Source organism: Orcinus orca, chromosome 10, assembly GCF_937001465.1.
Source record: "Orcinus orca chromosome 10, mOrcOrc1.1, whole genome shotgun sequence".
Taxonomy (NCBI): domain Eukaryota; kingdom Metazoa; phylum Chordata; class Mammalia; order Artiodactyla; family Delphinidae; genus Orcinus; species Orcinus orca.
This window is the reverse complement of record NC_064568.1, coordinates 17,994,553-18,005,998: the sequence shown is the minus strand read 5'-3', so window position 1 is coordinate 18,005,998 and position 11,446 is coordinate 17,994,553. Positions and strand designations below refer to the sequence as shown.

At 49.5% G+C, this 11,446-nt stretch overlaps 1 pseudogene; it reads right to left on the bottom strand.

Moving 5' to 3' along the window:
- Positions 1-10,011: 10,011 nt before the first annotated feature.
- Positions 10,012-11,044, bottom strand: LOC101287799 (60S ribosomal protein L12-like; annotated as a pseudogene).
- Between the last annotated feature and the right edge of the window lie 402 nt (positions 11,045-11,446).

Genomic DNA, 11,446 nt, shown 5'->3' with positions numbered 1-11,446 from the left:
AAAATCGTCAAGGGGAACTGGAAAGTAGGATCATAACCCTCCAGGGAACGACGGCAACAGAACTGGAGGAAACAGAAACTAAAGTAGTCGCAATTTTGCGTTTGGGCGTTTCTGAGTTGAAGCAACTCTTTACACTTCTGCCAAACTCCTGCTTCAGCTCTTCTGCAGTTGGCCATTTAGCCTGAGAACAAGCAAAACTGCAGCCCCAGGTGGTCCGGGGAGAGTGCTGGAAGGCACAGAGGGTTCTGAGGTTTGGGGGTTCAGCCGAGGCGAGGATTCAGCTTTGTTGGGGGAGATGCCAAGGGTCAACTGAGCCTCCTCCAAGTTTCCACTGGCCACCACCCCCATTAAACAAACAACGTCAGAGAAAGTGGCACACACAGCTTCCAGATCACCCCAGCACTGTGCAAGCCCCACTCCAGAGCTTCGTGCAGTTACTCCAGGCAGCCGCCTCCTGCTCCTGCCAGCCCTGCCGGAGGTCCAGAGGATAAAAACAGGAAGGCAGGAAGCCAGGAAACCTGGATTTCCTTATTGGCTTCCGAAGGTGGGGGGTGGGAAGGGAAAGAGGCAGAAAACGAAGAAAGGGTACATCAGAGCCAGGAACAGGGCCCAGGCTTGATTATAAAGTCAGGAGGCTTTATGTCATGATGATGCTTTAGCGGCCATGGGCTTTTTCTCCAGACAATGTCACAGATGGGTGTCTATGCTCACCCTGCAGTGGATGAATGGGCTTGGAGAGGGGGGGTATAGATAATCACTTGGGTCGATTAGATCCAGCAGAATAGAAGTCTTGGACCCGGCGTCAGGTTCACGTAAAGGGCGCCCGGGTAGACACTGGCTCTACCCTGCCCAGACGTCCTCTGCACACACCTGCAACCAGGGCAGCTCATCAGGCAGGAGGGCTGTCCCTCCGCCCCAAGAGCACGATCTGCGTGTGGGGAAAGAGGAACAGCCCCCCAGAAGCAGCCCTGAGTGATGGCCGATGAGGCACTGGGATGACTTCAGGGCAATGTTCTCTGCTGTTCCCCAGAGCTCCCCGCGGCGACCTGGGGCTCTGGCTGTCCACAGTGATAACCACCTTGATACATACCTGGATTAATTCTGCCTCCCCCTTCCCTGTCTTACTTCCCTCCTCCCTGCTAGTGCTTCCTGGGATCCCCTCCCAGACAAAAGACTTGCACTACAATATTGGTCTCCGGGTCTGCTCCCAGGAAAACCCAAACTAAGACAGTGTCTTTGTACAACTTATTAAGAGGCACCTGTCTGGGTAGATGTGGTCTCAGGGGCATAGGACTTGACAGGCAACCCTCTCTGGCCTGATGAAGCCCAACGCCAGTGTACCGACCAGCAGGTGACATGCGGGCTAGACTTCAGCCCCGATTCCTCTGCTGGGCATCTTTGCCCGACACAGAGGCACCGTGGCATCTACCTCTTCTCTCTTCTCAGTTTCAGGGAAGGAACAATTTACTGGAAGGGACGCTCATCTTTTTAGAGGCATAGCAGAAATCCCACCAACATACTCTTGAGAGCCAAGGAATTCCGGGCAGCAGCAGAGTATGAAAGAAACAGCGCAGGGTTTGAGTGTGACTGCTCTGAATTCAAATCCCGCCGCTGCCACATCCTGGCTGTGTCACTTTGGGTTCATCATTTTAATGCTCCGTAGCTTCCACTGCCTCAGTTGAGAAAGGACACATGTGGCTTGAGGCATAAAGTTAGGAAGTAAATCATGGGTGCAGTGCCTGGCAGTCAGAAGGTGCCCTTTCAGTACTGGTCCCTCCTCATTCCTCCTGCGCCCCTCTCCCCAAATAGCCAGTGGGGCTCGCCGAGTGGTCAGGGCCAGACTGGAATGCATGCGCATGCGTCTCCGAGGCCCCCTGATACTCAGAACCGGGTCAACCCCGTGCTAGTGTTGAATGATCCCGCTGTTAGTGCCAGGCTATAAAATGTTAATGAAAGGAGGCCACCGATCAGGTGATGGTGACAAAGCGCCCGTCCCATCTGTTCTTCCCCTCCCTCCTCTTCGGGCTGGCATGAAAACAACTCCTCCACTACTCCTCTGCTGGGTGAAGTGACGCACAAACACACCCCCCTCAGGAGACCCCACGCCAGGAGAGGGTACCCGCCTTCTCTCTGTATTTCTTGACTTTTGTGCTGTGAGTGTAAGGGCCATGGTTGTCACTGGATTTCTTAGCAGGTCCTCCTGGGTTTGGCACCGTCTAAGGTTTTCATCACCTGGAGGTGCTGACTGACCATGAGTCCTGGGCCTCTTTACCTAAGCACAAACCTTGCCAAGCTTATTGTTTCACTCAAGGGAAAGAGCCAGGAGGACCTGCAGAAATAAGATTCTGGAAGCCTGGAGACCCTGACAGCACCTCCTCCAGGCTCCCCATCGACCCACCCCCAGCCAAGCAAGCCTGTTTTATCCATTAGGACACATGCATAGACACACTCACGTGGACACACACACACACACACACACAGAGGCACACACGCACACGCCACCTTCCAGGTCTCACAAACATGTCAGAGAAGAGGAAAAAATAAAAGGCACTGGCTTGAAACATTTAAAGAAAAATATGCAAAATCAGAATGAATAAATGTCTAATTCAATGTTTACAAACATTAGGTCCACTTTGTTCACTGTCAAGTTTAGTTTTCATAAAGATTGTATTACATACGAAGACAATCTATGAGTTGGTTACCTTGCTTTGCAAGAGCTCTTGATTATGCGTGATGATTACTTAGAAAGCAGAGCCAATAGCAAATTAAATGAGTGACTATTCATAGCCGAGTAAGTTCAAAAGTAAACTTCTAAAACTTCTTTACAATAGAGATAACGTATAAAAATAAATATATCTACATATATACATATGATAGGAGTACGTTATAATATGTATGTGGTATATATAACATAGGTATTATATATAATATATATTGTATATATATTATATAAGATATAGGTATTATATATAGTATATACTGTATATAAATTATATAATATAGGTATTATATAGTATATACTGTATATATATTATATATAAGATAGGTATTATATATAATATATGTGTATAATATATATTATATATAATATAGGTATTATATATAATGTATGTGTAATATATATTATACATAATATATATATACTTATGATGTGGTGCGATGTAATGTTTGATACAACATATAATGTAGGGTGTGTGGCTCTAAAAGGGGAAGCAGAGCCACTAGCATCTTTGAATGGCCTGCTATGAGCAAAAGTCACAATCGTTACTTATTCTTGGGGAACTCTTTACTAGAGTATAACTCCCTCCTGAGGAAACCCCTATTTTTTTCCCCTGGAGACTCTCAGTCACTGGTCATGAAAGATGCACACGAATAATTCCTGCCTATTATTTCAACATAGGAAAATGGCCATTTTGTCCCTTAGAATTAACCAGCAACCCATATATATGCCTTCCTCTGCCTCTTGTCCATTTGACAGATTTGCTGCCACATCCGTTACCTCCAGAGATTTCTAGAAGCTGGTTGCGTTCACAGGCAACTGAACCTCTTCTTTAAACCTCTGAAATCTTACTGCCTTTCCCCCACCCCTGCTCCACCCCAGGAGCCAGTGGGGTGCACCAGTCCTCCCAGGGCGGCCACCGCAAATGTGCAAGAGATCAGGCCCCCCATCTTCTGTCCGTGATTCTCAGAGGCTGTGCCCTGTGAAACCTCTGAGACTAGAAAGCCACGTGCCCCCAACCCCCGCCCGGCTTCTGCCAGCCTCTTCAGAGCAAAGGTGTGAGGGGGCTGTTGGCCACAGGTCATTAGCGGATCCTGAGCTGATGGGGCGCCAGGGCGATCCCCTCACAGTGGGCATCTCTCAGCCTTTTGTTTTCATGCTGCTTCAAGGAGCAAATTGATTTCAAATACACACTTTAGAGCCTCTTGTTCGCCCCATCATCTCTCCAATTAAGGCAAAAGGCTCAGGGGCTCGTCTTCACTCTGAGGAAACCACGGGGGTGCCCTGCGCAGCTCTGGGTGCGGAGAGGTGTCAGCAGAGCTGACTGGAGACAGATGGGTGCTGGGCTTGTCGATGAATAATTCACACCCTGAGAGCCCTGCCGATACTTGGCGTTGAAGAAGGATTCTTTCTGAGCCCGGCCGCTGTGCAGATGCGGGGGGGTTCTCGTAGGCGGAGGACCGGACAAGTCTGGGAGAAGGAAGAAAGAGGCACGGCTGGAGCTGCATCCACTGACTGCTTCAGGACACGCGTCAGGCATCTCCAGCAGCTAACTCCCAAGCTGCTCTCCCAGGCAGGGCGGCCAGGGCTGAGCTCTTAACAACACTGCAGGCCACTAGATCTGGCTCCTGGATGGCTGTTGAGTGAGATGAGCATGGATCTTTCCCCTCCTCCATGCAAAGCTTTGCTCCTGGATCCCCCTCCGCCCCCTGGTCCCAACCACTGTTGGGAAGCCACTGTTAATCACATGTGACAGAACTGCAGACTCACAGAAAGAGAGAATTCAATTCAACAAACACGTATGGAGTGCCTGTGATGTGCCAGGCACCGTTCTGGTGCAGGGGATACGGCACAAACAAAATGACCAAAAACCAACTTCTCAGGGAGCTTAAATTGCACTGCATGGACTCTCTGGAAACCAGTATGATTCAGTCTACTCTGGTGGAATAAAAAGTAAAAGGGGGCTTCCCTGGTGGCGCAGTGGTTGAGAGTCCGCCTGCCGATGCAGGGGACACGGGTTCGTGCCCCGGTCCGGGAAGATCCCACATGCCGCGGAGCGGCTGGGCCCGTGAGCCATGGCCACTGAGCCTGCGCGTCTGGAGCCTGTGTTCCGCAACGGGAGAGACCACAGCAGTGAGAGGCCCGCGTACCGCAAAAACAAAAACAAAACAAAAAAATAAAAATAAAAAAGTAAAAGGGATTGAGCTCCAACTGTGGCCTTAACGATGTGTCAGGAACTTTATATTTCTCATTTGATTCTCTCCCTCAAGATGAAATTATCACCCCTCCTCTAGAGACAAAATCGAGGCCCAAGGAAGTTTGGTAAGATGCTCCAGGTCATAGAGCTAACGGGCGGTAAATCCTGACCTGTCTTCAAAGCAGGTGATGGGTGTCCTTCATGAAAGCTCCCCATTTCTCTAGCCCATTATTAGTCTTTCTTTAAAATAAAACCAAGTTTAGTTGCTAATGCCAATATTTCATATCTTTGTGAGCTTGGGCAAGAGACTTGGTTTTGTCATCTGTAAAATCGGACTCATGGCACCCATACCCCTGAGTTGTAGTAAGGATTAGAGGAGATCAGGCCAGTAAAGCCCTTTGTCCAGAGACTGGCACTTGGTAAGTGTTCAATAAGTGTGAGCTGTCACTAATACTAGTAGCAGTATTTTTGTATATGATATGAACAATCTCATATAGGGAGAGAATTATAAATTACACCTAGCAAATCACCCCTAATAAAAGAATAAAAACTAAGTCAGAGAGACTTTTATACTAAAAGTAAAAGCATACTGTCAGGCCTATAGGAGAACATGTGCTGGGGCGCATTATGAATACAGCAGGTGTTCAATACACTGCAACCTTTTGACTCTGACTGTCACAGCTTTAGGACGTAACTAAGAAAAATTCGAAATTGTGAGATGTGTATCTGACCACTCCATCCTAAAGACAGATCTGTGCTGGCTGTGATAACTGCAATGAACACTGCCCAGAATGGCTGTCAAGGGGCGGGGCCAGGCACGGTGCCTACCTGGGTGGCCCCTCTCACAATTCAGTAAGTGTCAGGGGCTCCATGCTTAGTACAGATATACCTCATTTTATTGTGATTTGCTTTACTGCCATGGGTCCACCCCTGTGGTGGGACCAGAGTGTAGTGTCAGCCCTTCAGACAGTCAGGGACAGAGCACCATTATTACAGAGTGGGACAGGAATGGTTTCCCCGGGAGGATGCCAGACAGACCAAACGACATGTCTACCATCGCCCAGGAGCTCAGGTGATTATGGGAAGATGCTTCGTATGACAAGCTTTTAAAAATGTTCAGAAAAGATGGGAGAAGGACTCCAAAAAGGATTACAAAAGGGCCACAGCTTTTGGAAAGACGATCCTGAAGCAGGACTCCACCATTCCTAATCTCAGGAATGATAAGGCAGTTCTAAGTCACTTCCCATCCTAGGAAAACAAGTATGACCCTGGCTGGCCCCTGTGACAACTACCAATGAGTTTTTTTTGTTTTGTTTTGTTTTTGAAAGCAGCCTCCATCCCCTTCCCCTTAATTGCCCTCCCAGACTAGCCACAGAAGCCTCACCCCTCTCACCCCAGCCTCTCTCAGACCCTCCCCCTAGGAGGGCCTGGAAAACCCCAGAAGCCCCGGGCCCGCACCCCAAATGCTACTGCATAAGTACCCATATCCCAATTCTAAACCAGGGGTCAGCAAACTTTTTCTGAAAAGGGCCAATTGGTAAAATAGTCTAGGCTTTGCGGGCCAAGAGGCAAATTCAAGGCTATTACACAGGGAAACACACAATGAGATGTAACATATGACAAGAGAAAAAAATTTCTACAAGTTCTTTTCAATCATTTAAAAACATATATATATATATATATATTTATTTATTTAAATTCTCAGTTTATGGGCTGTACAGAAATAGGTGATGGGATGCATTTGGCCAGAGCGAGGTCTGCTTTGTGGACTCCTGCCCTAAACCATCCAAGGGGGAAGGAGCCATAAGTGAGCAGAACTTATAGTGAAGGGAAGGGGGTGCTCTAGGATCAAAATCACAGCCACAGAGGGGGAAGGAGGAAGAAGGGAAGGTAACTGTGGGGACAGAGAGTGAAAGAGAGAGTCAGAGAGGTTTGGAGGGGAAAGGTGACTCTTCATTTGGGGGCAGGCAGAGACTATGATAAAAGAGTGATAGAAAACAAGAGAGTAAGAAACAGAGGGGGAGGGGGACGGATTTACAATATTTGCTGCACCTTACAATGAAATTCACCAGGGACTATAATATTCAATTGCTTTTCACTTATTGTGTGTATGGGGTTTTCTTTCTCTCTCTCTCTCTCTCTCTCTCTCTCCTCCCCCCGCCCCCCGCCCCCAAGTCTGGGTCCACAGGGGCATGTAATTTCTATGGGTTGCTTTTCCAGTCCGCTGGGGTAGCTAACTCACCCCCCTCTCTGTCCCAGCCATTAGAGCAATCTGGTTCCCTCACCCATCACCGTCCCTCCACCTGGGACACGCTCTTCCCACCCCACCCTCCGCCTGCTTAACCAACTCCCGTTTATCCTTTCTTTCGCAATGTTCCTTGACTCCTACTGAGTCCTCGGCTCCCGCTGCGCGGTGTCCTCCCCCGGGAAAGCCTGAGCGCCTCTCCGCTTCCTCGCTTTGAAATGGGCCCACCCCTGTTGAAAACCAGGCAACGGAGAAGAAAACTGTAAAGCTCATATTGGCGTTTGGTTCCAAAGACAGCCTACTTCCGATCGTCCCCTCTGTGCCTTCCACCCCAGGTGGTACTTCCATGGGCCCCTGGAGCCAGGTCTCCACACACGGAGAAATAACGTTATTGGGAGGGGAATGAAATACGCTTGTAATTTAAGGATCTGCTTCAGGCCAAACAATGTAGTCGGCTTTGGGGGCGGGCGCGGGCGCTCTGACTTCTCCATTACAGACTCCCGGTGTTCCAGGTGATTATTTTTACATATCAGGAAATTCTGAGCGCGCCCACCCCCAATTAAAGACGCAGATGTCTGCCCTCCCCGGCAGCTCCCAGCCTGCTACCTTCTCGAGCTCGGTTCCGAGCTCCATTTGAACCTGCCTCCTATAATTCTTAACTAAAACAGCCCCCTTCGTCGACTGTAATTAAGCATATACTCAGCCGCGGCGAGCTTGGCATCTGCACCTGCCGCTGGGATCCCCTTTCTCCCGGCACCTGCGCTCCACCGCCCTCCTGCCCCGCCCCCGCCCTCACGCACGCGCAGTCGCGCAGCCCCGCCCGCGCCCCCTCGCCCGCCTCCCGATGGCGCCGGAGGAACAGATGGAGCGATCATCCCCTTCATTCTGCCAGAAGGGCCCCGTTGCTCTGGGGGGAGTTCTGCGGTTGTAAGACACATAATTAGACACTTCAATGGACAATGCGGCGGATTAGAGGGGGTGGGGCTCGCGTCACGGAGGACAGGCGTCCTCATTGATGTGCGGCCCTCACACCCCCGCCCAGCCCGGAGGGAGCAGGGGCCGAGCGAGCGCATCCCGGGTGGCGGACCGCCCGCCTGCTCCCGCGCTTTGAATTCCCGGCCCTCTTCAGCGACGTCTGACTTTTCTTTTTCTTTTAAAACACTGTGCCAGGACGAGTTATGCGCAAAGGATGACAGGCATGTTGACGGCTCACCTGTCAAGTCCCCAAGCTCCGCGGGTCAGTGGGTCCCGCAGCCTGCGCGGTAGACAGTGACGATCTCCACCGACAGCCCTCGTCCCCGAGGTGTGAAGAAGTCTAGAAAAGCCCTCTGCAGTGGACACACGCTGGGACTCAGCCTCTCCTCCCACGAGGAGCTGGGTGACCTTGAGAGACTCAGGCCACCTCACCAGGCTCCTCGAGGACAGCATCTAAGGTTGTAAAGGGCTGCAGAGAGGTGAAGATACGATTTGGAATCCAAGGCTTGCCCCTTGCTGCCTGGGTGACATCAGGCAATCTACTCAGTCTGGAACCCTGGTCTCCTCGTCTGTATAGTGTTGGGGATCGTCTCTGCCCCTCAAGCACTGTGGGACTCAGTACGTTTGAGCTGAGCTCCTTTGTGAAATTAGAGGTTCACTTGGGAAACCAGGGTATGTCAAGGGGGTCCTGTGGGAAGCAGAAGCCAAGAGAGAATTACAGGTGCATCCTCTGTGAAGGATAAAGAGGAGAGGAGACAAGAGTAGGAGGAGAGGGCCTCAAGCAGAAAGAGGACTGACATGTGTGAAAGAAAGGAGGCAAGGAAGATCTGGTGGAGAGCCCCACAGGGTCCTCAGCCTGACAAAGTCTCAGAGCTGTGAAGGAAGTCCCACGGTGGGTAGCAACGGCCCAGCACTAGCACCTGGGAACAGCCTGGGGAACACGTGGCCCCCACATGAACGCTGTGCTGTATCAGGAAATGAAGCTGTGGCGGCCTGTAGCTGTCGGCTCGCCACATTCCCCAGCAGGTTTTCCCTGGACTGCGGGCTGAGCTGACACTCCTCTGCCTATCCTGCTCCAGGGCTGGCCACCTGACTGAGAAAAAGCCAGCCAGCACATTTCATTGGCCAACCGTGAATGACTGAGTGTGTCCCTAAACTGATCCAATCAGAGTGAACCTGAAGACACGTGCTGCGGATGCTGGAACACAAATACTCTCTTTTTTGGATGGATGTTAAGAAGAAAGTAGGTAGTTGCAGGGGCTGCTGGCAGCCGCCTTGGGATGTGAGAGGTGTCCAAACTGGGATGAAGCCAACATTGAGGATGGCAGAACAGACAAACAAGAAACAGGGCTTTGGTCACAAAGTCAGCAGCTGGGTTAAGCCTCTCCTGAAATCTACGCTATTACCGGACTTTCATCATGAACTAATAAACCCTCGTTACAGTTTGAAGCAGCTGTCTCAGGTTTCCTGTTACTTTAAGAAAGACCTCTGATTTGACCAGCAATAAGAGAAACGGATGCTCTCTGATCTCAAAGAGTAAGCACAGGCATACAGTCAAGCCTAATGGAACTGGAATTGGTGAGAGGGTGGTGTAGGGATCCAGGGCTGCTCTTGGGTCCTCTTAACAGCTTCAGGTGTCTGCATCCTTCTCCATCCAGCCACTCTCCTTTCCGTGACCAGCTGGTGTCTTCAGCCCTCTGTGCTGTTATCTTTTCTCCACTGCATAGATCCTCCTAAACTCATATTTCTTTGCCCTCCTCTCTGAGTTTGCAAGACCAGCTCTAGATCCCGTTCAGTGCATCTCTCACCCTCAGCATCTGTTGCCAAGGGCCTGATGCCCCTGCACTTCCCAGTGCAGATTTCTGAGAGCATGAATTTTTTTTTTTTTTGTCAAATAACACTTTATTAAATTCTTTTTCTTTGCAGTTCTTAACCAGCTGGGCATTCCACCACACAACTGTTGATTTCATCTATGATGTCATGAGAGTGATGGTCATTAACACTGCAGCCCACAGACTGGGCAGTCCCCAGGATCTTTTTAATGGTTCCAGAGAATTCCCTAGCTAAAAACCGATGCAGCATCTGTCGGGCAATGCTGACAATCTCATCAAAAGTGATGTTTCCACTGTGCTTAATGTTTTTCTGCTTCTTTCTGTCTCTTCATGGTTCCTTGATGGCTTTGATGATCAGGGCAGAAGCAGAAGGTACCACCTCAGTCTGGGCCTCTCTGTTCTGAATGGTCAGTTTCACTGTAATCGTCAGAGCCTTCCAATCACCAGTTGCCTTGGTGATGTCATCACCAGTGTTTTTTGGAGACACACCCAGGGGGCCGATCTTGGGGGCCAGGGCAGATGTCGCACTGACTTCCCTACCAGTGCACCTCAGGTACATGACTTTGACCTCGTTGGGGTGGAACTTAGGCAGCATGGTAGAGGTGGCTGGTGTCAGATGAACCCGGATTTGGGAGGACCGAAGAAAGTCACACCTTGACCTCCTCTGAGCCGAAAGCCGAAATCGCACAGGAATCTTATTATTCCACTTTTTGCCTGTTTAGACATCCCCAGAGACTCTGATTCCATTGTCTTCAGAGAAGACTGGGTATCAGTATTTCTCTAAAGTTCCTCAGATGATCCAAGGGTGTTGCGAAAATCGAGAATCCCTGGTTTTAATAAAGCATTCCGGACTAGCAGATCCCACCCTGGGTCAAGTTCAAGCCCGATCCAGTCAGCTAAGAACAGAGCTACCTGGTCTCAACATACCCAGAGCTGCCCCCATCGGCGGGTCTATGCCTATAGAAGGATTGACGGGGAGACAGGCCCTGCGTGACATGCTTAGGACAAGACAAGCCTAGCACAGAGCTTGGTACCACGCAGTGGCTCCACAGTGACGGATGTTATGAAAATCCTGTCTCTTCTCTAATTCAAGGGTGTTCTTTCTATAAAATACACCAGGCTGCAGTAATGCAACTGAGGAAAAGGAAGTACCTAGAGAATCTAGGTGCCCATGCTTGGCTAATACACTACACAGCAGGAAAACCCTGATTAATACAATTTACAAATACAATTTACATTTGAGAGTAATCTCTTCTATTTCAATAAGACTACATCAGTGCAGCTAGGAAAAGCCTCATTTTGGGAGGTTATTCAATGACTTATGAAAATAGTCATGACCTCTTGTTAAGAGAAAACAATGGATTTACAATTTATGTAGTGCATGATTCTAATTTTTTTTTAATGTGGAGATATATATATATATATATATATATATATCTGTATACAAATACACAGAAAAAGACTGGAACTACAGATGC